This window comes from Bufo bufo, chromosome 1 (assembly GCF_905171765.1).
Source record: "Bufo bufo chromosome 1, aBufBuf1.1, whole genome shotgun sequence".
Lineage (NCBI taxonomy): Eukaryota > Metazoa > Chordata > Amphibia > Anura > Bufonidae > Bufo > Bufo bufo.
The window spans coordinates 676,274,554-676,297,422 of NC_053389.1; positions in this window are offsets into that span (position 1 = coordinate 676,274,554).

Genomic DNA, 22,869 nt, shown 5'->3' on the forward strand with positions numbered 1-22,869 from the left:
TTAGATCGTGAAACTCATATCCGACAGTATATTCTAACACAGAGGCGTTCCCATGGTGATGGGGACGCTTCAAGTTAGAATATCCTACGAACTGTGTACATGACTGCCCCCTGCTGCCTGGCAGCACCTGATCTCTTACAGGGGGCTGTGATCAGCACAATTAACCCCTCAGGTGCCGCACCTGAAGGGGTAATTGTGCTTATCATAGCCCCCTGTAAGAGATCAGGGGCTGCCAGGCAGCAGGGGGCAGACCCCCCTCCCTCCCCAGTTTTAATATCATTGGTGGCCAGTGTGCGGCCCCCCCCTCCCTCTATTGTATTATCATTGGTGGCCAGTGTGCGCCCCCCCCCCGGCCCCCCCTCTATTGTTTTAATATCATTGGTGGCCAGTGTGCGCCCCCCCCTCTATTGTTTTAATATCATTGGTGGCCAGTGTGCGGCCTCCCCTCTCCCCCCCCCCCCGATCATTGGTGGCAGCGGAGAGTTCCGATCGGAGTCCCAGTTTAATCGCTGGGGCTCCGATCGGTAACCATGGCAACCAGGACACTCCTGTAGTCCTGGTGGCCATGGTTACTTAGCAATATTAGAAGCATCATACTTACCTGCTGCGCTGTCTTTGACCGGCCGGGAGCTCCTCCTACTGGTAAGTGACAGGTCTGTGCGGCGCATTGCTTAATGATCTGTCACTTACCAGTAGGAGGAGCTCCCGGCCGGTCACAGACAGCGCAGCAGGTAAGTATGATGCTTCTAATGTTGCTAAGTAACCATGGCAACCAGGACTACAGTAGTGTCCTGGTTGCCATGGTTACCAATCGGAGCCCCAGCGATTAAACTGGGACTCCGATTGGAACTCTCCGCTGCCACCAATGATCGGGAAGGGGGGGGAGAGGGGAGGCCGCACACTGGCCACCAATGATATTAAAACAATAGAGGGGGGGCGGGCGCACACTGGCCACCAATGATATTAAAACAATAGAGGGGGGGCCGGGGGGGGCGCACACTGGCCACCAATGATATTAAAACAATAGAGGGGGGGTGCACACACTGGCCACCTATGATATTAAAACAATAGAGGGGGGCCGGGGGGGGCGCACACTGGCCACCAATGAAATTAAAACTGGGGAGGGAGGGGGGTCTTCCCCCTCCTGCCTGGCAGCCCTTGATCTCTTATAGGGGGCTATGATATGCACAATTAACCCCTCAGGTGCAGCACCTGAGGGGTTAATTGTGCGGATCACAGCCCCCTGTAAGAGATCGGGTGCTGCCAGGCAGCAGGGGGAAGTCATGTACACAGTTCGTAGTATATTCTAACTAGAAGTGTCCCCATCACTATGGGAACGCCTCTGTGTTAGAATATACTGTCGGTTCTGAGTTTTCACGAAGTGAAAACTCAGCTCTGAAAAAGCTTTTATGTAGACGGATCTTCGGATCCGTCTGTATGAAAGTAACCTACGGCCATGGATCACGAACGCGGATGCCAATCTTGTGTGCATCCGTGTTCTTTCACGGACCCATTGACTTGAATGGGTCCGTGAACCGTTGTCCGTCAAAAAAATAGGACAGGTCATATTTTTTTGACGGACAGGAAACACGGATCACGGATGCGGCTGCAAAACGGTGCATTTTCCGATTTTTCCACGGACCCATTGAAAGTCAATGGGTCCGCGAAAAAAAACGGAAAACGGCACAATGGCCACAGGTGCACACAATGGTCGTGTGCAGGAGGCCTAAATCTTCCCCTGATAGCAATGTATGGATAGAGGCGATGATGGGGGTTGTGGTACTCCTATCTTTTCAAAGTCTCTCTCTTTCTCTTGGCAGATTCTAAAGTTGGGAATAAGGTTCTTCCAAACATGTCTGTAATTTCCAGGCTGAGGCGTACAGAATTAAGATACGGCTGGCTAGGACCATGTCAAAGTGTGGAAGGGTGTATTAGCCATTTCCCTCTCACTGCAGTAAAGTCTTTATCAGCATTAAACAGTGAATACCTTACTGACTGTCTCCAGTGCACTGCCATGCAGATTCTGGACCCTCTTGTTCTTCCTTTTCTCTCTCTGGAGTACTGTAGAGATGGCTTTCTTGATGCAAATATCTCAGTTAGGCCTCGGGCCTAGTTCTGTGAAGTGTGAACACATGTAGCTCTTTCTCTGCTAGGCTCCAACTCACTGAACTAGGAATGAAACTAATTCCATCTCCTAATGACAATAATCATTTTTGCAAATATCCTATGATTGAATAGTTCAATAGGGTTGAAATTGTAGGCCACTTTCCAGCTTCATTGTTACTATCACCTTCTGGTCATCAGAACATGATAACTTTAACTACCCTTCCATATTAGCAGCTTGGTTATTGCTATGGACTGCAGATAAAATATGGCTTAGGAGGTCGGCTTTAGAGATGCCTGTTAGCAGGGGGCAGAGAGAAGAGTGTCGGGAAGTTGACAGGGTCTTGTTTGTCTCTTTTATTAACATCATCAGTTTCAGAGCTGCTCTGATGAAACCTTTCATTGCCTGTTCTGTGGCAGAAAGGAATTAAAAAATAATTCATGGTAGCTCAAATTACAGGACCGTCTATTACACCCCAGCTACACAGTTTGGACTTCCATTATGTGAAGTATTTAAAAAAGAAAACATGCTTCAAAACAATTACTGGAAGATCGAATGAATGTACGAAGAGAGGATTTTCCCATGGTGACAATGCTGACGCCATTAGGTGAGTCATCCTTAACCTCAAACACTCGGACACAGGAAGAGAGGGCACTGGCTGCTCCCCACACAGTGGAGGAGTGACGGATGAGTGCCACAAGGCTGCTACTATTGCAGAATTATTAATGATATATTACATATCATCATGTTCCCACACCAGTATCCCCAAACATAGAGGTAGAATGTACACAAATGCAATTCATAGTACATAGCACAAATGTATTATATGGTGTTAAAGTACATTATGTTACATAAAAAGGGTGTTTCTCGTGCCCGGTAGTATATACACTACACTCTTGGGATAAGGAAAATAGACGTTCTACCTCAGAACATTCTAAACATGGCTTTTATGACATCACATGGTCAGTGGAGCATGGGAACATCAAGTAATCTTTTCAAGAAGCTTGTGAGAAATGTATGTTGGGGTGCTGGAAATTGTGTCTGTATACAGCTATGACTTGGTTCATTGACTGGTTACACAAATTGGAGGATTGTGTGTACAGTGTAGGTGGTATTACTTTTTCTCTCTTCTGTCATTCTTGAGCTTGGCAGTACATACTGTTCATGTTTAGTGTTTTTAATGTGTAAGTTTTTAAGAACTTTTTATGTGGCTGTTTAGTAAAGTTTATATATTTTAGATATATTGGAGTATATTTGTGGTTATTTAATTATATATTGCACATTCAAATACTACCCATCCAAACAGCTACTATACTTTATGATACTTTTATACCTGATCAACTTTTATTAATGTTTGCATAGTGAAAGAACAGAAGTCAACTGGTCACACAGGACAGTATAAACAGAGTTATGATAAGATAACAAATCCACTCCTTCTTCCCTTGTGCGTCAATCTAAGCAGAATACATCAAGAGGAATTAGTCATCAGGTATTAGGTGGTCCTCTTGTTCAGTAGGTAAGAATAATTATTATACCATCACTTGTACAAACACATACTATTCTCCACCTGGTTGGTATGCATGCAATCTGAAATCCTGGGGAGTCCAGAAGGTTGGTAAGATTAACCCCTTAAGGACTCAGCCCTATTTCACCTTAAGGATTTGGCAATTTTTTGCAAATCTGACCAGTGTCACTTTAAGTGCTGATAACTTTAAATCGCTTTGACTTATCCAGGCCATTCTGAGATAGTTTTTTCGTCACATATTGTATTTCATGACACTGGTAAAATGAAGTCCAAAAAATTCATTTTTATTTATAAAAAAATACCAAATTTACCAAAAATTTGTAAAAAACTGCAAATTTCCAAGTTTCAATTTCTCTACTTCTATAATACATAGTAATACCTCCAAAAATAGTTATTACTTTACATTCCCCATATGTCTACTTCATGTTTGGATCATTTTGGGAATGATATTTTTTTTTTTTTGGGATGTTACAAGGCTTGGAAGTTTAGAAGCAAATCTTGAAATTTTTCAGAAATTTTCAAAAACCCAATTTTTAGGGACCAGTTCAGGTCTGAAGTCACTTTGCGAGGCTTACATAATAGAAACCACCCAAAAATGACCCCATTCTATAAACTAACCCCTCAAGGTATTCAAAACTGATTTTACAAACTTTGTTAACCCTTTAGGTGTTCCACAAGGATTAATGGAAAATAGAGATACAATTTAAAAATTTAACTTTTTTGGCAGATTTTCCATTTTAATATTTTTTTTCCAGTTACAAAGCAAGGGTTAACAGCCAAACCAAACTCAATATTTATGGCCCTGATTCTGTAGTTTACAGAAACACCCCATATGTGGTCGTAAACTGCTGTATGGGTACATGGCAGGGCGCAGAAGGAAAGGAATGCCATACGGTTTTTGGAAGGCAGGTTTTGCTGGACTGGTTTTTTGACACCATGTCTCATTTGAAGCCCCCCTGATGCACCTCTAGAGTAGAAACTCCAAAAAAATGACCCCATCTAATAAACTACACCCCTCAAGGTATTAAAAACTGATTTTACAAACGTCGTTAACCCTTTAGGTGTTCCACAAGAATTAATGGAAAATAGAGATACAATTTCAAAATTGCACTTTTTTGGCAAATTTTCCATAAATTTTTTTTTTCCAGTTACAAATCAAGGGTTAACAGCCAAACCAAACTCAATATTTATGGCCCTGATTCTGTAGTTTACAGAAACACCCCATATGTGGTCGTAAACCGCTGTACGGGCACACGGCAGGGCGCAGAAGGAAAGGAATGCCATACGGTTTTTGGAAGGTAGGTTTTGCTGGACTGTTTTTTTTGACACCATGTCCCATTTGAAGCCCCCCTGATGCACCCCTAGAGTAGAAACTCCATAAAAGTGACCCCATCTAAGAAACTACACCCCTCAAGGTATTCAAAACTGATTTTACAAACATCGTTAACCCTTTAGGTGTTCCACAAGAATTAATGGAAAATAGAGATACAATTTCAAAATTTCACTTTTTGGGCAGATTTTCCTTTTTAATAATTTTTTTCCAGTTACAAAGCAAGGGTTAACAGCCAAACCAAACTCAATATTTATGGCTTTGATTCTGTAGTTTACAGAAACACCCCATATGTGGTCGTAAACTGCTGTACGGGCACACGGCAGGGCGCAGAAGCAAAGGAATGCCATACGGTTTTTGCAAGGCAGATTTTGCTGGACTGGTTTTTTTGACACCATGTCCCATTTGAAGCCCCCCTGATGCGAGAAACCAAAAATCATATGTACCCTAAACTAGTACCAACAATACTGCCACCCTGTCCCGTAGTTTCTAAAATGGGGTCACTTTTTTGGAGTTTCTACTCTAGGGGCTAGAGTAGAAACTCCAAAAAAGTGACCCCATTTTAGAAACTACGGGATAGGGTGGCAGTATTGTTGGTACTAGTTTAGGGTACATATGATTTTTGGTTTCTCGCATCAGGGGGGCTTCAAATGGGACATGGTGTCAAAAAAACCATGTGATATATGTGATATTTTTATAGAGCAAGTTATTACAGATGCTGAGATACCTAATATGTATACTTTTTATTTTATTTATGTAAGTTTTACACAATGATTTTATTTTTTAAGCAAATAAAACATGTTTTAGTGTTTCCATAGTCTGAGAGCCATAATTTTTTCAGTTTTTGGGGATTACCTTGGGTAGGGTATGATTTTTGCTGGATGAGATGACGGTTTTATTGGCACTATTTTAAGGTGCGTGTGACTTTTTGATCGCTTGCTATTAAACTTTTTGTGATGTGAGGACAAAGTTCTCACTACTAGAATTGAGCGAACACGCGTAGCGGCATGACGTAGGTGTGCCGCGCTCCTCCTCTGGCTGCCCTCTCCTCTCTCTCCCTGCCTCGCCAACCTCTTCGATGCGGTCTTGGATCCTAAGGAACGCCTGGCTAGGCCTGGCTAGTGGAGCCCAGACGCCCTAGATGGGAGTAGCATTATCCTACCTTGCTGCCTGCTGCCTGTGGTGATCCTCTGAACGCCGTCTGTGCAGACCCATTACCTTCTTCCTGCTGCTGCCCGCCTGCTGTGACCGGCTGTATGGTGTTCCATTGCCGTGGAGGTGCTGGGCGCTGGGTGCTGGAGTGGTAAGCTTCCCGGTATACCGTGGTGCTCGTCTTACCCTGCCACTTGTTACTTGCCGCTCGATGTTTCCAGCGGCTTGATCTCTGCTGCTCGCTCTGGCTCATCCGTCTCGTCCTTCGATGCCCGCTCCTAGCCCGCTCCTTGCTGTGATCAGCTGTATGCTTTCTGGCTGCCGGTGAGGTGCTGGGTGTCGGAGCCGGTAAGACACCAGATAAATCAGGTCCCGACTCCTGTAGGTGAAGTGGAGGTTTGGTGCCAGACGCCAGATGTCTTGCGGATGCCTTACGGATAAATTGACGGTTCCATCCCCGATTTGGACTCTGCTTACCTCCGGAGCGGGTGAGAGGCGGTAGTGGGGTGGTGTCCCCAGCCTGCTGTGCCATTATTGGGTTTTGGTTTTGTGACCTGCTGTGAGCCTTGGGACTATCATCTGTGGAACCTGCGGTGGTCGCTGGAGTCTGAGGTTGCGACCTCAGGTGAACTGCCCCTCCCCCTTCGGTGTAATAGTACAGTGGAACATATAAGGTGAACAAAGACTTTGGCCCAAATTATTGTGGATCATATAAGGTCAATAAAGTCCCTTTCCGTCTTATACTCTTTAGGACTCCTTGGATATTGCTCTTGCGTGGCTGAAAGGCCAAACCCAGGTGTCTGCTGCTTGAACTTTTGTGGGTGTGCATACTGGGGATACTGTTTGTTTATGGGGCATATATCTTAAATCTGAGACCCAGCAATCTGCTAAGAGTCCAATTGGGTTTGTTCCATTTATAAGTATATGGCTGTTATACAACTGTTGGGTACTGTATTTCACTCCGTTATCTCTCTATTTCTAACTAGTACTTGCCCTCTTTCTATATAGGGTCACGCTAACATTGGGGTGGTGTTCGGTATTTATATCTATGAGATATTTCTGTGTGGGAACTCTGTAGACGCAATATATTTACCTATATAAAAATGCCGCCAAAATATCGTAAATCAGGTGGTCTGACCTCTCCAAAAGGTGGATCAGGGGGGAGCCCACAGGCTCGATTAGATACATTTTTGAAGTCCCCACCACCCAAAACTAGAGGAGGGGTACAGAGATCTGTCCCGCAGGCTGAGACAGGCTCAGATAATACAGACCGGTTAGAGCAGGGCTTACCAAAGACCAGTTCCTCCCATATTGAAGGCTTTGAGAGCATTAATAATAAATTGCAGGATATATTGGGAGTGGTTAACGCTACTAGTTCCTCGGTTGCAGAGTTGGCCTCTTCCCTTGCAGTAGTACAAGGGGACGTTACCATAATAAGAGACGAAATGACGAAGCTGAGATTAAAGGTTAAGGAATTGGAGACTGCAGTTAAATCTGTTAGTGTAGAGAACGGGGTATTAAAGAACAGACTGGAAGAAGTAGATGAAGATCGAATTTGGTTAAGAAGGAAAGTGGTAGAGTTGGAGGATAGATCTCGTAGATATAATCTGCGCTTAGTAGGTTTCCCAGAAGGGGTAGAACAGGATAACCCATTGAAATTTATTCAGAAGTGGTTGGTAGAAAGTTTGGGGCCAGATTATGATGTATCCTCCTTTTGTGTGGAAAGGGCTCACAGAATCCCTTTCAAAAAAAACCCTCCAGGCGCCCCCCCTAGGGCAATTCTAGTAAAATTTCTTTGTTCAAGGGACCGGGATTGGGTTCTTAGACGCAAAAGAGAAGTGTCAGAAATATACTTTGATAGCAATTTGATATTAATATTTCCTGATTTCTCTCGAGAGACTCAAAATAAAAGAAGATCCTTTTTTGATGTTAAAAAAAGATTGATTTCAGCCAAGATTAAGTACTCAATGTTATATCCTGCTAAATTAAGAGTGGTATACAATGATTCTGTTTGCTTTTTTACCACACAGACGGAGGCGGTGCAATGGTTGGATTCTAGAGGTTTATGAAATAGTAGGAAGGGGTGGTGGGGAGGGAGGTCAATGAGGGGAGGTGGCGGGGGGGAGGTTTGGAGGAAGGAGAGAGGTTGATGGGTATTGTAAAATGCCCTGTCAACCATGTAGGGTTTTTTTTGGGGGTGGGTTTAAGGGAGGGATTGGCTGCCGTTCTCTGTTTTCGTGGCTGTGCGTGCTTCCCCGCTGAGATTGGGGATACCCTTATTTATTAGATATGCCTTGTAATATTTTGTGCTGGAATGTGAGAGGGTTGGGAGACAGGGTGAAGAGGACGGTGGTGTTTGACCTGGTGGTCCGCCATCTGCCTGCGATTGTGGCACTACTAGAGACCCATGTAACAGAAGATAAGATTTATACAATGAAAAGGAAATGGGCTTCTCTGGAGTACCACGCCTGTTATTCTTCTTATGCAAGAGGTGTTAGTGTATATATTCATCGAGGGATGGAGTTCCAACCGCTAGACAGTACCATTGATAAAGAAGGGCGATATGTATTTCTTCATGGGCATTGGAAAGGGCAAGAGGTGATACTGGCATTTATTTATGTCCCCCCTCCATTTAAATCAACGGTCTTTTCTCATTTGGCCCAATATATATCTACCAAAAATCAATGTGCTTTATTGGTGGTAGGGGATTTTAATGCGGTACCGGACCCCGAGTTGGACCGGTTCTCTTCACTTTCTGGGCGCGGTCGCAGTGGGTCTCCTTTGACTGCTGTGTGCCAGGAGCTGGCGCTGGTGGATATCTGGCGCCAGCTCCATGGCAATAAAAAAAATCTTTTCTTGCTTTAGCCAGTCATATGGGTCAATGTCCCGTATTGACTTGGCCTTTGCAAATCGGGATCTGTGCGGTCGCGTCCTGAGGATGAAGTATGAACCCCACGGAATATCGGATCACTCCCCAGTCTTGATTGTGTTCGCGGAAGCTTTATCCTCAGGAAGAACGTTCAAATTGAATCCACACTGGTTTGAGGTGATAGGGGAGCAATCCCGAGTAGATCAGGATATTCAGGAATTTTGGGCCTTCAACGTAGGCTCAACACATATCCATTATGTGTGGGACGCGTTGAAGGCCCATATTAGGGGTTTGTACTTTAATAAAATCCATAGATTTAGAAAGGAACTACGACAAAGGGAAAAACAACTGACGGACTCAATAAGGAGTCTGCGTGCCGCATTGATTGACTGTCATAAGGAGCAATTTATTACCCAATTAAAGGAGGCTAATTTTCAGCTTAAGACACTTTTATATAAAAAAGCACAACATAAGCTTCTATTTCAAGGCCAGAATCGTTTCTGTGAGTCCGGTAAAACGGGCAGGTTTTTGGCTCGGTTGGTGGCGAACCAGAGAGAGGATACCAGTATAAAAGAAATCAGGAATCCACAGGGAACTGGAGTGAGATCCGCAGAGGAGATTAGAGAGGAATTCGTGAAATATTATTCTACCCTCTATAAATCTGAGTCTACGGTTAGTCGTACTGATATGGACCAATATCTTCAACAACTGGCTCTCCCCCAGTTATCTACCCAAGATAGAATGATGTTGGATTCCCCCATTCTTTTGGAGGAACTTCAGGCGATTCTCCCGTCTCTAAAGTACAGCTCATCTCCCGGTTTAGATGGTTTGCCGTTTGAAATCTATAGGTACCATGCCAAATCACTCCTCCCAATCCTTCTTCGGGTCTTTAATGAATCCTGCGTACTCGGTTCTTTACCACCATCATTTAGAGAGGCAGTGATTGTTTTGGTCTTGAAGAAGGATAAGGACCCATGCGATGTGGGGTCATATAGACCTATTTCGCACCTAAATACGGACTATAAGATTTTCGCCAGGATTTTGGCTAGTCGCTTGAAGAGGGTTATAGCCGGTCTGGTACATTTCGACCAGACGGGCTTTATTCCGGGCCGCCAAATACAGACGAGTATTTATAGGGTCTATTTGAATTTGTCTGTTGGGGGCGGTGTGGACCACTCTATCCTGTCATTAGACGCCGCTAAGGCGTTTGACAGGATGGAGTGGCCTTTTTTATGGGCGACAATGTCTTATTTTGGCCTTGGGAAATCTTTTCTGGAAATGACTCAAATGTTATATGAACAGCCGGTTGCATATATGAACATCAACGGTTAGTACTTCTTCTGTTATGATGCGGAGAGGGATGAGACAGGGGTGCCCCCTGTCTCCCCTCCTCTTCGCCCTTTTTATAGAACCGCTGGCTTGTCGGATCCGTTTAGATAACTGTATAGATGGCTTTGGGGTGATGGGAGTGAGCGATAAAATAAGTCTATACGCAGACGATGTGATTCTGTTTCTGGATTAGGGTTGGAAAATCCTCCCGTATGTTATAGAGGTAATAGAATATTACGGTAAATTGTCAGGCTATATGATTAACTGGACAAAGTCATTGCTTCTCCCGCTGAACCGGAAAGCTGTAGATGTAGGGAGCCGAGTCCGTGTTTTGGTTCCTAACGATACCTTAGACTATTTGGGGGTCAAGATTGGGGTTCCTATAAGTAGGTTTTATGAGCTGAATCTGGCCCCAGTTTTGGATAAAGTTGGGACCAAAGTTGGCGCATGGCGTAGATTGATACTGGCACAGACAGATCGAATCGCACTGATTAGGATGATTATTTTGCCTATGGTTCTGTTCCCGATGTGTGCTTCCCCCATTTGGATTGATGATATCTTCTTTCATAGATTGGAGACCATAATTAATGATCTAATTTGGGGCAGGAAGAGGGTGCGTATAAAGCAGAGATATCTATGGTTGTCGGAGGAGGATGGTGGGCTGTCACTACCTTTTTTTCAAGGTTATTTTCTTTGTGCACAGATTCAGCGATGTTGTAATTGGAAGGAGAATTTACTGTCACATTATTTGAACAAAGTTATTAATAAGTCAATAGAGAATATTTTTGCATGTTTGGAAACAGGGTTTATGGGAATGAGGAAGTCCTTACTGATCCCTTTCTCAATACAGAGGGTGTGGAATAGGCTGAAGAAGCTTCTTAAAGTCCCCGGCCCGTTCGCTTTCACCCCTCTGTGGGGGAATGGGGGGCTGGAGGAATTTTCTAAAATTACTGATTTTGGTTATTGGACACATAACGGCATTAATAGGGTGTCTCACTTATTTTATTTAGGTCGCTTTAAATCACTTTTGCAATTTGGATTAACTGATACTTCAACACTAGATTTATTTATGTATGCACGTCTGAAACATATATTTGAAGCCTCTAGGAATAGGGGCCGTATTTTTCCACGAAAGAATATATTCTTTGATTATTGTGATGCTCAGAAGGATGAGAGGGTGAAATTATCTAGATTATATGCTAAACTTCGTACGGCACTGGCAGCTGTCACACTTTTTAAAAGTCCAAGTAAATGGGAGCAAGAGTTGAATTGCCCTCCTTTACAGTGGCCCTCTATCTATAGGAACGTGAGAAGGGCGACAGTTTCCAGTGCTCATAGATTGATTCAATTCAAGATCCTTCATAGACTGTATTACACGCCCAAAATTCTTGGGAAATTTCCTCAAAATAAGGACAGGGATTGCTGCTGCCCCAAATGTGGATATATTAATGCGAACTATGTTCATATGCTTTGGAGCTGCAGCAAAATAAGGAAATTTTGGGATGAGGTTTTCTCTGCCCTACAAAAGGAATCCTCAATGAACTACAATCCGGGGATTTTGATAGTGATCTTTGGAGACTATGGTTCAGAAATGGAAGTTCCCCCCCAGGTTAGACGGATCTGGATGAGAGGATTGATGGTAGCAAAAGCTATATTGGTCAGGAATTGGGGCTCTGTCTCCCAGCCCTTGTCAAGGGAGTGGGGTTTATATTTTCACCAAATTAAAGTATATGAGGATATTGAAAGGAAGCGGAGAGTTGCACGCAGAGCCACGTAGAAATAATTAATATATTTGTTGTATGCTGTATGTGACTGTATTGAGGGGAACGACAGCCAATGGAGGGGGGGGGGGAGGGTTATAAGGATCTTTATGATTTCTATATTATATACACGATTGTGATGGATATGTGATATATTGCTATATTATATGTATTAATGTGATTAATAATGTATGTATGTACTAATCTTATTTTTGAAAATAAAAAAAAATAAAAAATAAAAAAACTTTTTGTGATGTAAGGTGACAAAAAATGGTTTATTTAGCACAGTTTTTATTTTTTATGGTGTTCATCTGAGGGGTTAGGTCATATGATATTTTTATAGAGTCGGTCGATACGGACGCGGTGATACCTAATATGTATACTTTTTTTTTATTTATGTAAGTTTTACACAATAACAGCTTTTTTAAAACAAAAAAAATTATGTTTTAGTGTCTCCATATTCTGAGCCATATTTTTTTTTTTTTTTGGGCGATTGTCTCAGGTAGGGGCTCATTTTTTGCGGGATGAGGTGACGGTTAGATTGGTACTATTTTGGTGGGCAAACGCTTTTTTGATTGCTTGCTGTTGTACTTTTTGTTATGTAAGGTGACAAAAAAATGGTTTATTTAGCACAGTTTTTATTTTTTATGGTGTTCATCTGAGGGGTTAGGTCATGTGATATGTTTATAGAGCCGGTCTTTATTTAGGGATATGTCTTTATTTAGGGAAAATTACGTTTTTGTTTATTTTTACTTGAAACTTTTAATTTTTTGGGGGGAAAACTTTATTTTTCCAACTTTTTTTTATTTAATTTTTTGTCCCACTTTGGGACTTCAACTTTTGGGGGTCTAATCCCTTTTACAATGCATTCCAATACTTCTGTATTGGAATGCATTGGCTGTATGAGTAATACTGTGTGTATTACTCATACAGCTTCCGGCCTGTGAGATCCAGGGGGCTGCGTTCCATGCCATCGGGTCCCCCCTACAGCTGCATGGGGACCCGATGGCACCGCCGCCCGTCGGATGAGGTAAAACCGCAAACCGCAGGTCTGAATTGACCTGCGGTTTGCGGCGATCACATGACCCCCCCCGGCGTTGTGACAGGATGCCCGCTGAATGATTTCAGCGGACATCCTGTTCCGATTAACCCCCACCGCGCCGCAATGTAATTTTAAAGTTAGGACGTACCAGTACGCCCTGGGTCCTTAAGGACTCGGCAAACATGGCGTACCGGTACGTCCTAAGTCCTTAAGGGGTTAATATACTAACAAGAGTAATGTAGGGAACAAAAAAACAAGACAAAGGGAAGAAAAGGAATAAAAACGAGGAAAGTGAGAGAAGGTAAAAACAAAAGAAGAGAGAGAAGAAAGGAAGAAGAATAGAGACTAAAACGGGAAGGGATTAGGAATAGGGGGAGGTTGTGGTAAAGTATGTGGGAGAATATCTGTAGATCTAATGGTAGTTCAATGGTGGCTGGGACTCTTTGGTGAAACGAGCAAAGACTGCTGGTTGTGCTGTTCCATATCAGAAGAATAGCATCTGAAACTCGAATGAGCTTTGGAAGATGATCCAGGTTACCAGATCGTTAGGAATTTGTCATCTCCCACTGTCATTGAGACAAAGAAGGTGAGTGAGCTGTATGCCAATAGCGTAGTACAACACATTATGCTGAAGTTAGGCACAATCACAGGAGATCCTTCTGTGAGATATTAAAGTCTGGGAGTATGAACTGTAAAGCTATTTGAAGGAAGTTGTCAGGGATGGACTGGGAACTTAAAGTGGCCCTGGAAAAAATAATAATGTAGCCCCAAATTGAAGATGGATCTAAATTGGCAGAAGGCAGTGCCAACACAAGTTAGGCGGGGTCAAGTGAAGGGGTTCAAAAATCCCACTGTGCAGCACAAAATATCTCTCCGGCAGAACTAAGTACTATAGTGCAGCACAAAATACTACCCAGCAGAACCAAATACCACAGTGCAGCACAAAATACTGCCCCAGCAGTGCCAATTAGTGGCACAAATTGCCTCCCAAGAAGCTGCTCCTCTGTGGTAGCCAGCACCTGCTGCCATGTTCTGCAGCCTTGTCTTTCAATACTATCATATATACAGGAGAATACAGGACTACCTACCCATTACATCCAGTGACGTCTTTTCTGATTGTAGACATTGTCTTTCCTTATACTCTCCATTTGGGCTAAGACTGCCATGATGACTTCTTCCAACCATGTCTTCTCTCTACAGAGTTTACCATATAGGCTATAAAGGCATCTTAGGTTCTTCACTTTTCCACCTTCTCAATACAAACTCCCTACCCTGTTGCCACAACAGTGTCCTCCTGCTGCTACCCCAAGTGGTAATGATGCCCCTTGTAGGGGCTCTAGTAGTAATATGCTCCTCCAGTAGAAATAAAGCATACTGTAGTGCCTCCAATAGTCATAAATCCCTATAAGTGCCCACACATATAGTGCCACCCAGTAATAATAATGCCCCCTCAAGTGCCCCATTAATAATAAATGCCCCTATAATGCGCCCAGTATTAATAATGCACCTTATAGTGCCCCCAGTAGAAATAAAGCCCCCATATAATGATCCCAGTAATAATAATAACAACAATGCACATATAGTGCCCCCAGTCCTAATAATGCACCTAGGATGTAATTGTGCTGCCTGCACCATTGTTCTGTGGTCCCATAAGTTTCAGTCCTAGTGGTCTGTGGCCTGTGAGGGTGGGCATGGATCCATTGGCTTCTGTGCCCCATGGTAGTTTTAAACTGTATAGCTGTCTTGAGGAGAGCAATTGAAAAGGAAGGCAACCTAAACATCCAGACCTTTCTGACTGCTGGCCAGGTACATAAGGACCTGACATTCATAGCTTTATTGTTAAATATATGGACGGCAGCCGTGAGGAGGGTTCTGCGCATTGGTCCAACAGGAAGTTTCCCCAGTATGTTCTATGGTTAACCTGCCACTGGGAGTTGTCAACTTATAAAAACATTTTCTGAACTCGGGTTCGGTTCCAAGGGACAACTTAGAACTGAACCCAAGTTCGGGAAATATTTTTTTACAGCAGAAATTAATTTATGAAGTTTTTATGCGAAGTCTCGCGAGACTTCGTAAAGTAATAACTTCGGCTCATCTGAGTCAATACATTCTAATACCGTACAAAGCGCTCGCTCCGTACAGTATTCAAACAAAGTATTATGCAAATCACCTTCGGATGTTTCATCCGAAGTCGATTCGCTCATCCCTAGTCACAACCTACCTCCAGGACTTATATCACTGAGAGCAGCAGCCTCGGTGATACATACTGGGCATCAATGAACTTACCCATTTAATGCTTACAAAAGATAAAACTTTTTTTTGGATAACATCTTCTCTGCATACAACCAAATTACAAGAAAAGAGTTGTGACCAGTGATGCTAGATCACTGAATTTGTGGTAGCTTGAGTTTGGGTCCGGGATTTAGGAGTGACTGAAGAGTTTGGGTGGGAAGGTCACTCCCATACTCCATCCCGGATGTTCCTACCTCAACCAAGTGGAAAATGAATTAAAAAGGCACACTACCAGAGAGCAGGGTGTGTCTGCTGGTCTGAGAGGAAGACCCACGGACAAGACCACTATACAAAGTGGAATCACTAGGTGAAAACCTACAAGCCTTTATCACTGCATATTTTTGTTATTTTCATGAACTATTATTTTGTTTGCTGAAGCAAGCCTGTATCGTTTTGCCATGTATGCCCAATAAACCCTGGGTAAAGAGACTGTCTGAATGGCCCCGTCTCACATATGGTGGAGGATCCGGGCACAGTTGGTTGTTAGGAGCAACAGCATGAATACCTGTTATTGGTGAAGTCTGCAAAATTACCAGCTGGTGAATGTCTTGGGTTAAAGCAGCAGCAGAATTGTAACAAGAGTCTTTTGTAATGGAGGATCTCATTAAAGAGATAGTGCAGAGCAATCTGCAGCAGCGACAGGCATTGGAGCAGCATCAAAGGGCTCATGCAGAGGTTTTACAGGCTCAATGGAAGGCTAATGCACAGCAACAGGAGACTAACCGCCTGATGACAGAGCAAATTGTGGCCCTAAGAGACACCGTGACCGGGCAACATATGTGCATGTGGCTGGGAAAAGTTCTGGAGGGGCTGTGCGGAAAACTGTGCAGTCTGCCTTACAAAGAATGACGACTGAGGATGATGTGGAGGCTTATTTGACTGTCTTTGAGTGAATTTCAGACAGAGAAAAACTGCCTAAAGATCAGTGGGCTGAAGTGCTGGCTCCAAATTTGACTGGAGAGCCACAGAAGGCTTACTATGACCTCACCTTGCAGGATTCTAAGAACTACCGCAAACTAAAAGCTGAAATACTTGCTCGCTTTGGGGTGAGTCCCACTCTCCAGGCCCAGCGGGTACAACAATAGAATTTTTGCAAAGACAAGCCGCCCAGGTCACAGATGTTTGACCTATTCCGCTTGGTTCGGAAGTGGTTGCAACCACAGTCATCTTCCCCAGAGCAGATGGTGGAATAAGTGGTGGTGGGGTCGATATCTTCACTCTCTTACTGTGCCAGTACAGAGCTGGGTTTCCCAAGGAGATCCCCGGAATGCTGACCAGCTGGTAAACCTTGTGGAAAGGTATACCACAGCGGAGAACCTCCTTGCTGGGGCAGATAAAGTAAAGGCAGCTCCATGGAACCACAAGGTCTATGCTGAGCCCAGTAAGAGGTAGTTTAAACCTGGGGGAGAGCGGGGGCAAGAAAAGAGAACCACTGGTGATGAGGTTAGAACAGTTAGTGGTTCCAGGGCCCTATAGAAAAATGGTGCTAGACATGGGTCATTCTCATGTATTGGGGGGTCACCTAGGTACAGACAAAACCCGGGAACGGATATTTCAGAGGTTCTATTGGTTAGGGTGTTATAAGGAAATAGAAGACTACTGTAAATCCTGCCCTACATGCCAGTTAAAGGCCCTGGTGTCTCATTTCAAAAGTCCTTTAGTGCCCCTTTTCATTATTGAGGTGCCATTTGAACAGAGCGAAATGGACTTAGTGGGACCGTTAGACAAATCGACTAGGGGACACCGGTATATTTGAGTAGTACTGGATTATGCTACCCGATACCCAGAGGCAATGCCTTTAAGAAACTCCTCCGCTAAGTCTATTGCTGAGGATTGTTTCATATATGCAAGAGAGTGGGACTCCCCAAAGAAATCTTGACTGACCAGGAGACCCCATTTATGTCCAGGGTTATGAACAAGCTATGTAAAATACTGAAGATTAAACAGTTAAAAACCTCAGTATACCATCCACAAACCGATGGCCTTGTAGAGAGGTTCAATAAAGCCTTGAAGGCAATGCTGAAAAAGGCCATTGAAAAAGATGGTATGGATTGGGATTGTTTGTTGCCATATTTGTTGTTCTCAGTCCGGGAAGTTCCTCAAGCCTCTACAGGGTTCTCGCCTTTTGAGTTGCTCTATGGAAGACACCCCCGGGGTTTGCTTGATGTACAGTTGTGTTCAAAATAATAGCAGTGTGTTTAAAAAAGTGAATAAAGCTCAAAATCCTTCTAATAGCTTTTATTTCCATACACACAAATGCATTGGGAACACTATACATTCTATTCCAAATCAAAACATGAAGAAAAATATATCAAATATGTGTATTCCAGGCCAGCCCAGGATGATTGGACTACTTTCCACAGTTCTTCTCTATTTCTTGGTTTTGCCTCAGAAACTGCATTTTTGATGTCACCCTACAAGTTTTCTATTGGATTAAGATCCGGGGATTGGGCTGGCCACTCCATAACGTCAATCTTGTTGGTCTGGAACCAAGATGCACATTGCACATTTACTGGTGTGTTTGGGGTCGTTGTCTTATTGGAACACCCATTTCAAGGGCATTTCCTCTTCAGCTTAAGGCAGCATGACCTCTTCAAGTATTCTGATGTATTCAAACTGATCCATGATCTCTGGTATGCGATAAATAGGCCCAACACCTCAGTATGAGAAACATCCCCATATCATGATGCTTGCGCCACCATGCTTCACTGTCTTCACAGTGTACTGTGGCTTGAATTCAGTGTTTGGGGGTCATGTGACAAACTGTCTCTGGCCACTAGACCCAAAAAGAACAATCTTACTTTCATCAGTCCACAAAATGTTGCGCCATTTCTCTTTAGGCCAGTCAATGTGCTCTTTGGCAAATTGTAACCTCTTCAGCAGATGTCTTTTTTTCAACAGTGGGACTTTGCGGGGGCTTCTTGCAGATAGCTTGGCTTCACATAGGCGTCTTCTAATTGTAACAGTACTCACAGGTAACTTTAGACCTTCTTTGATCTTCCTGGAGCTAATTGTTGGCTGAGTTCTTGCCATTTTGGCTATTCTTCTATCCATTCGAATTGCAGTTTTTCGCTTCCTTCCATGTCTTTCAGGTTTTGGTTGCCATTTTAAAGAATTTGTGATCATTTTAGCTGAGCATCCTATCATTTTCTGCACTTCTATATATGTTTTCCCCTCTCAAATCAACTTTTCAATCAAGGTACGCTGTTCTTCTGAACAATGTCTGGAACAACCCATTTTTCTCAGAATTTCAGAGAGAAATGCACTGTAACCAACATGTACAACATTTGCTGCTTTCCTTCCTTAAATAAGGGCAATAATTGCCACCTGTTTTTCAAATAATGAATTACCTCACTAATTGAACTCCACACCGCTATTATTTTGAACATGCCCCTTTCAATTAGTGATTCAATTACACAGAATCAGCAGCATGCATATCATGACTGTTGGGTCTGTTTGATTACTATTACTCTACTACACCTGCTAGTATATTATTTGCCATGTAGAAATATAATTTCTACCAAAAACAGTGATTGATCAGGTTAGTGATGTCTGACTGCTATTATTTTGAACACAACTGTAGCTAAGGAGACATGGGAGACTGAAGACACTGCAAACAGAAGTGTAAATGATCATGTTGTACAAATGCAGGAAAGAATTGCCAAGGTGATGCCCATAGTCAAGGAACATCTCCAGAGAGCCCAAGAAGCTCAGAGAAGTGTGTACAACCACTCTGCCTGAATTAGAGAGTTCAAGCCGGGGGATCGGGTATTAATTTTGGTACCTACAGTTGAGAGCAAGTTCTTGGCTAAATGGCAGGGTCTTTTTGAAGTGATGGAAAAGATTTTACAGTGTCCATCAGCCAGGTAAAAGGAAACAAGTGCAGATATATCATGTAAACCTGATAAAGCCTTGGAAAGAACGGGAGTCATTGTCGGCTACGCTCTTCTCTCCTACTGTTTATGAGCCTGAGAAGGTGACAATTACTAATTCCTTATTTTGTTCCCAAAAACAGGAAACTAAGGAGTTGTTGCAACATAACATATTCTCCAGCTTACCAGGTTGCATTAATGTTGTGGAACATGATATCATTACTGAGCCCCAGGTAAGTGTTAAGGTAAAACCTTAACGCATCCCAGAAGCCCATAGACAGGCGGTCTCAGACAAGGTTCAGAGGATGTTAACGTTGGGAGTAATTGAAAGGTCCAAAAGATTGGGTCCAGCCAGATACATAACCACATTAGACCTCACCAAATGTTATTGGCAATTACCGTTGTCAAAAGAGGCCAAAGAGGAAAAAATCATTTTCTACTTCAGAAGGGTGTTTTCACTATGTTAGAATGCCATTTGGGTTGAAAGGAGCCCCTGCTACGTTTCAAAGGGCAATGAATGACATTTTGGTCCCCCACAGGGAATATGCAGCCGCCTACTTGGATGACATTGTCATCTATAGCCTGGATTGGGAAAGCCATTCAAATAAAGTCCAGGCCGTCCTAGACTCCCTTAGAAAAGCGGGGTTTACAGCCAACCCGGAGAAGTATGCCATAGGTATGGAGCAGGCTAAATACTTGGGCTACATAAATATGTAGAAAGGCGGTCGGCACTGCCCAGAGTGAACCATATACAAATGCTTATAGGAAACCCACTTCCACAAATTCACTCTTGCACTATGGTAGCTTCCACCCGCTCCATGTAAAAATTGGCAGTCCCGTATGGACAGTTCATGCGCCTTAGAAGGATAATACCTGATAGGGATGAGTTCATTGAACAATCTAAGGAGTTAAAAAGACGTTTTTTGCAGAGAGATTACCCCGAGAATATGATAGACTCTGCTTATAGGAAAGCCCTTGTACGAGAACGAGGGGATTTCATTAAACATAAACATAGACAGATTAGAGGTAAAAACAAAAGTGAGAGACCGGTTTTTACTTTTAATTACACCACAATGGCTCCTCTTATTAAAAATGCCATTTTAAACAACTGGCATGTATTGGCCCAGGATGAGTCCTTAAAGGAGAAAACCCAATTTAATCCCATTATCAGTTTTAGGAGGATTAGAACTATTAAGGGTTTTGTAGTAAGAAGTCACTTCCAAGAAGAGGACTTGAATTGGCTAGGGAAGTATACCCCACAAGGTAATTTTAGTTGTGGGCATTGCTCCATGTGTAGATTTATGTGCAGACGTAAGTATCTTAAGATAGGAGGGGTTGAACATGTGGTGAGACACTTCATATTCTGTAAGACACAATTTGTGGTATATGTCATTTTTTGCCCTTGTGGTAAATTGTATATGGGAAAAACCATAAGATGTCTGCATGTGAGATTTAGGGAACATAGGAGGTCCATAGAGACAAGAATAGGAGCATCTAGATCAGTGGTTCTCAACCTTTCTAAAGCCGTGACCCCTTAATACAGTTCCTCATGTTGTGGTGACCCCCAACCATTACATTTTTTTCCTTGCTACATCATAACTAATTTTGCTACTGTTATGATGACCCACCAAAAACACGCACAGACACCAATACACCAAATGTTAATTCAAATACACAAGTATTCATTCATAACCACAGTACTTTAGCATAAATACAAAATATTTGTAAACCAAATAAATAACTTTACAATAAATAATAAACAACAAATACCCCCTAAAAAATAAATCAGTGGTGCGCACAGTACCCCTCAAATAAATAAATCAGTGGTGCTTCAAGTCCCCCCCAAATAAATAAATCAGAAGTGCTCAGGGTCCCCCAAATAAATAAATCAGCGGGGCTTCAGGTCTCCCCCAAATAAATAAATCAGCGGTGCTCAGGGTACCCCCAAATAAATAAATCAGTGGTGCATCAGGTTTCCCCCAAATAAATAAATCAATGGTGCTCAGGGTCCCCCAAATAAATAAATAAATCAGAAGTGCTCAGGGTCCCCCAAATAAATAAATCAGCGGTGCTTCATGTCCCCCCAAATAAATTAAGCCTTGCTCAGCCAAATAATTAAAATAAAATTAGCAAGGCTCAATTAAATCATTGGTGGCAGTGGTGCTCAGCGGTGGTGTCATTAACGAAAAAACTCGGACCTCAGCAGACAGGCTTACCCGTCCAGACGTCAGGCTCCTTCAAGCACAGGCAGTGATAGGACATCACTTCCTGTGCGCGAGGATAAGGGGCCGCTGCCGTTGTGCAGGCGACCCACAATAGGAAGCCTCAGGCGACCCCCCGGAAAGGGCCGATCGACCCCCAAAGGGGTCGCGACCCCTAGGTTGAGAACCGCTGATCTAGATTGATAGAACATGTACATGAAGCACATGAAGGGAGAAATGATGTATTGACATGTGCAGGAATAGAGATAGTGCAAGTCCCAGATCGTGGTGGGGACAGAAACCGTATACTATTACAAAGAGAAGCTTCATGGATTATCAAGAAAAATGCAATGGGTCCTTTGGGGTTAAATGATAAGAACGATTTAGCAGTATTTGTATAGTTTTGTTTTTGTACTGTTTTATTTTAAGTTGTCTTATGTAGTGATGGTGACGTAGCTGGCGTAAGGGTATTTTACGTGTATGCGCCAGCATCATCACGTTGAGGCCTGAGGAAGCGCAGGAAGCGCAAAACGGTTGTTGCCTTTTGCTGTGCTGTACCCGCATCCACCGTGTTTTAATCGATCGATAAAAGCTGCAGAAAGAATATTGGTGAGTGCCGCTGTTTCTTTTATCTACATGTTGATTAAATACTTGGGCTACATTGTGGGAAGAGGCATGATTAAACCCCAAGCCAATCAGGTAGATGCCATACAGAATTGACCACGGCCTCTTACAAAATAAGCAAGTGAGGGCTTTCTTATGTATAGTGGGTTATTACTGGCGGTTTGTGCCCAACTTTGCCGGTGTTGCAGCCCCTTTGTCTGACCTCACAAAAGGGAAAAAGTCGGTTATGGTTGGGTGGTCCCATGAGGCAGAAATGGCATTTATGGAACTGAAATCCATTTTGTGTAGACAACCAGTGCTTATAGGTCCAGATTTCTCCAAAGAATTTGTAGTGCAGACAGATGCATCAGAGGGGGGACTAGGGGCTGTTATGCCCCAGGAAATTAATGGAGAAGAGCATCCTGTCATGTATTTAAGTAGAAAACTGAACTCCTGTGAGAGAAATTGCTCTATTGTGGAATGAGAGTGTCTGGCAAAAGAATTACCTTCTAGGCAGAAAGTTCAGACTTGCCTCAGACCAAGCCCCATTGAAGTAGATGAGTCAAAACAAGGGAAATAATGCTAGGGTAACAAGGTGGTTCCTGGCATTACAGATCTTTGACTATGTGGTAGAACACAGGCCAGGTAAATTGCATATTGATGCAGATGCCCTGCAGAAGGTGCTAAGCGGGGTGCTTTAGGCGGGGGGGTTGGATATGTAAGAATTCAATAGGTAAGGTCATTGATGGCCAGTATGTATCACTGAGGCTGCTGCTCTCAGTGATATAAG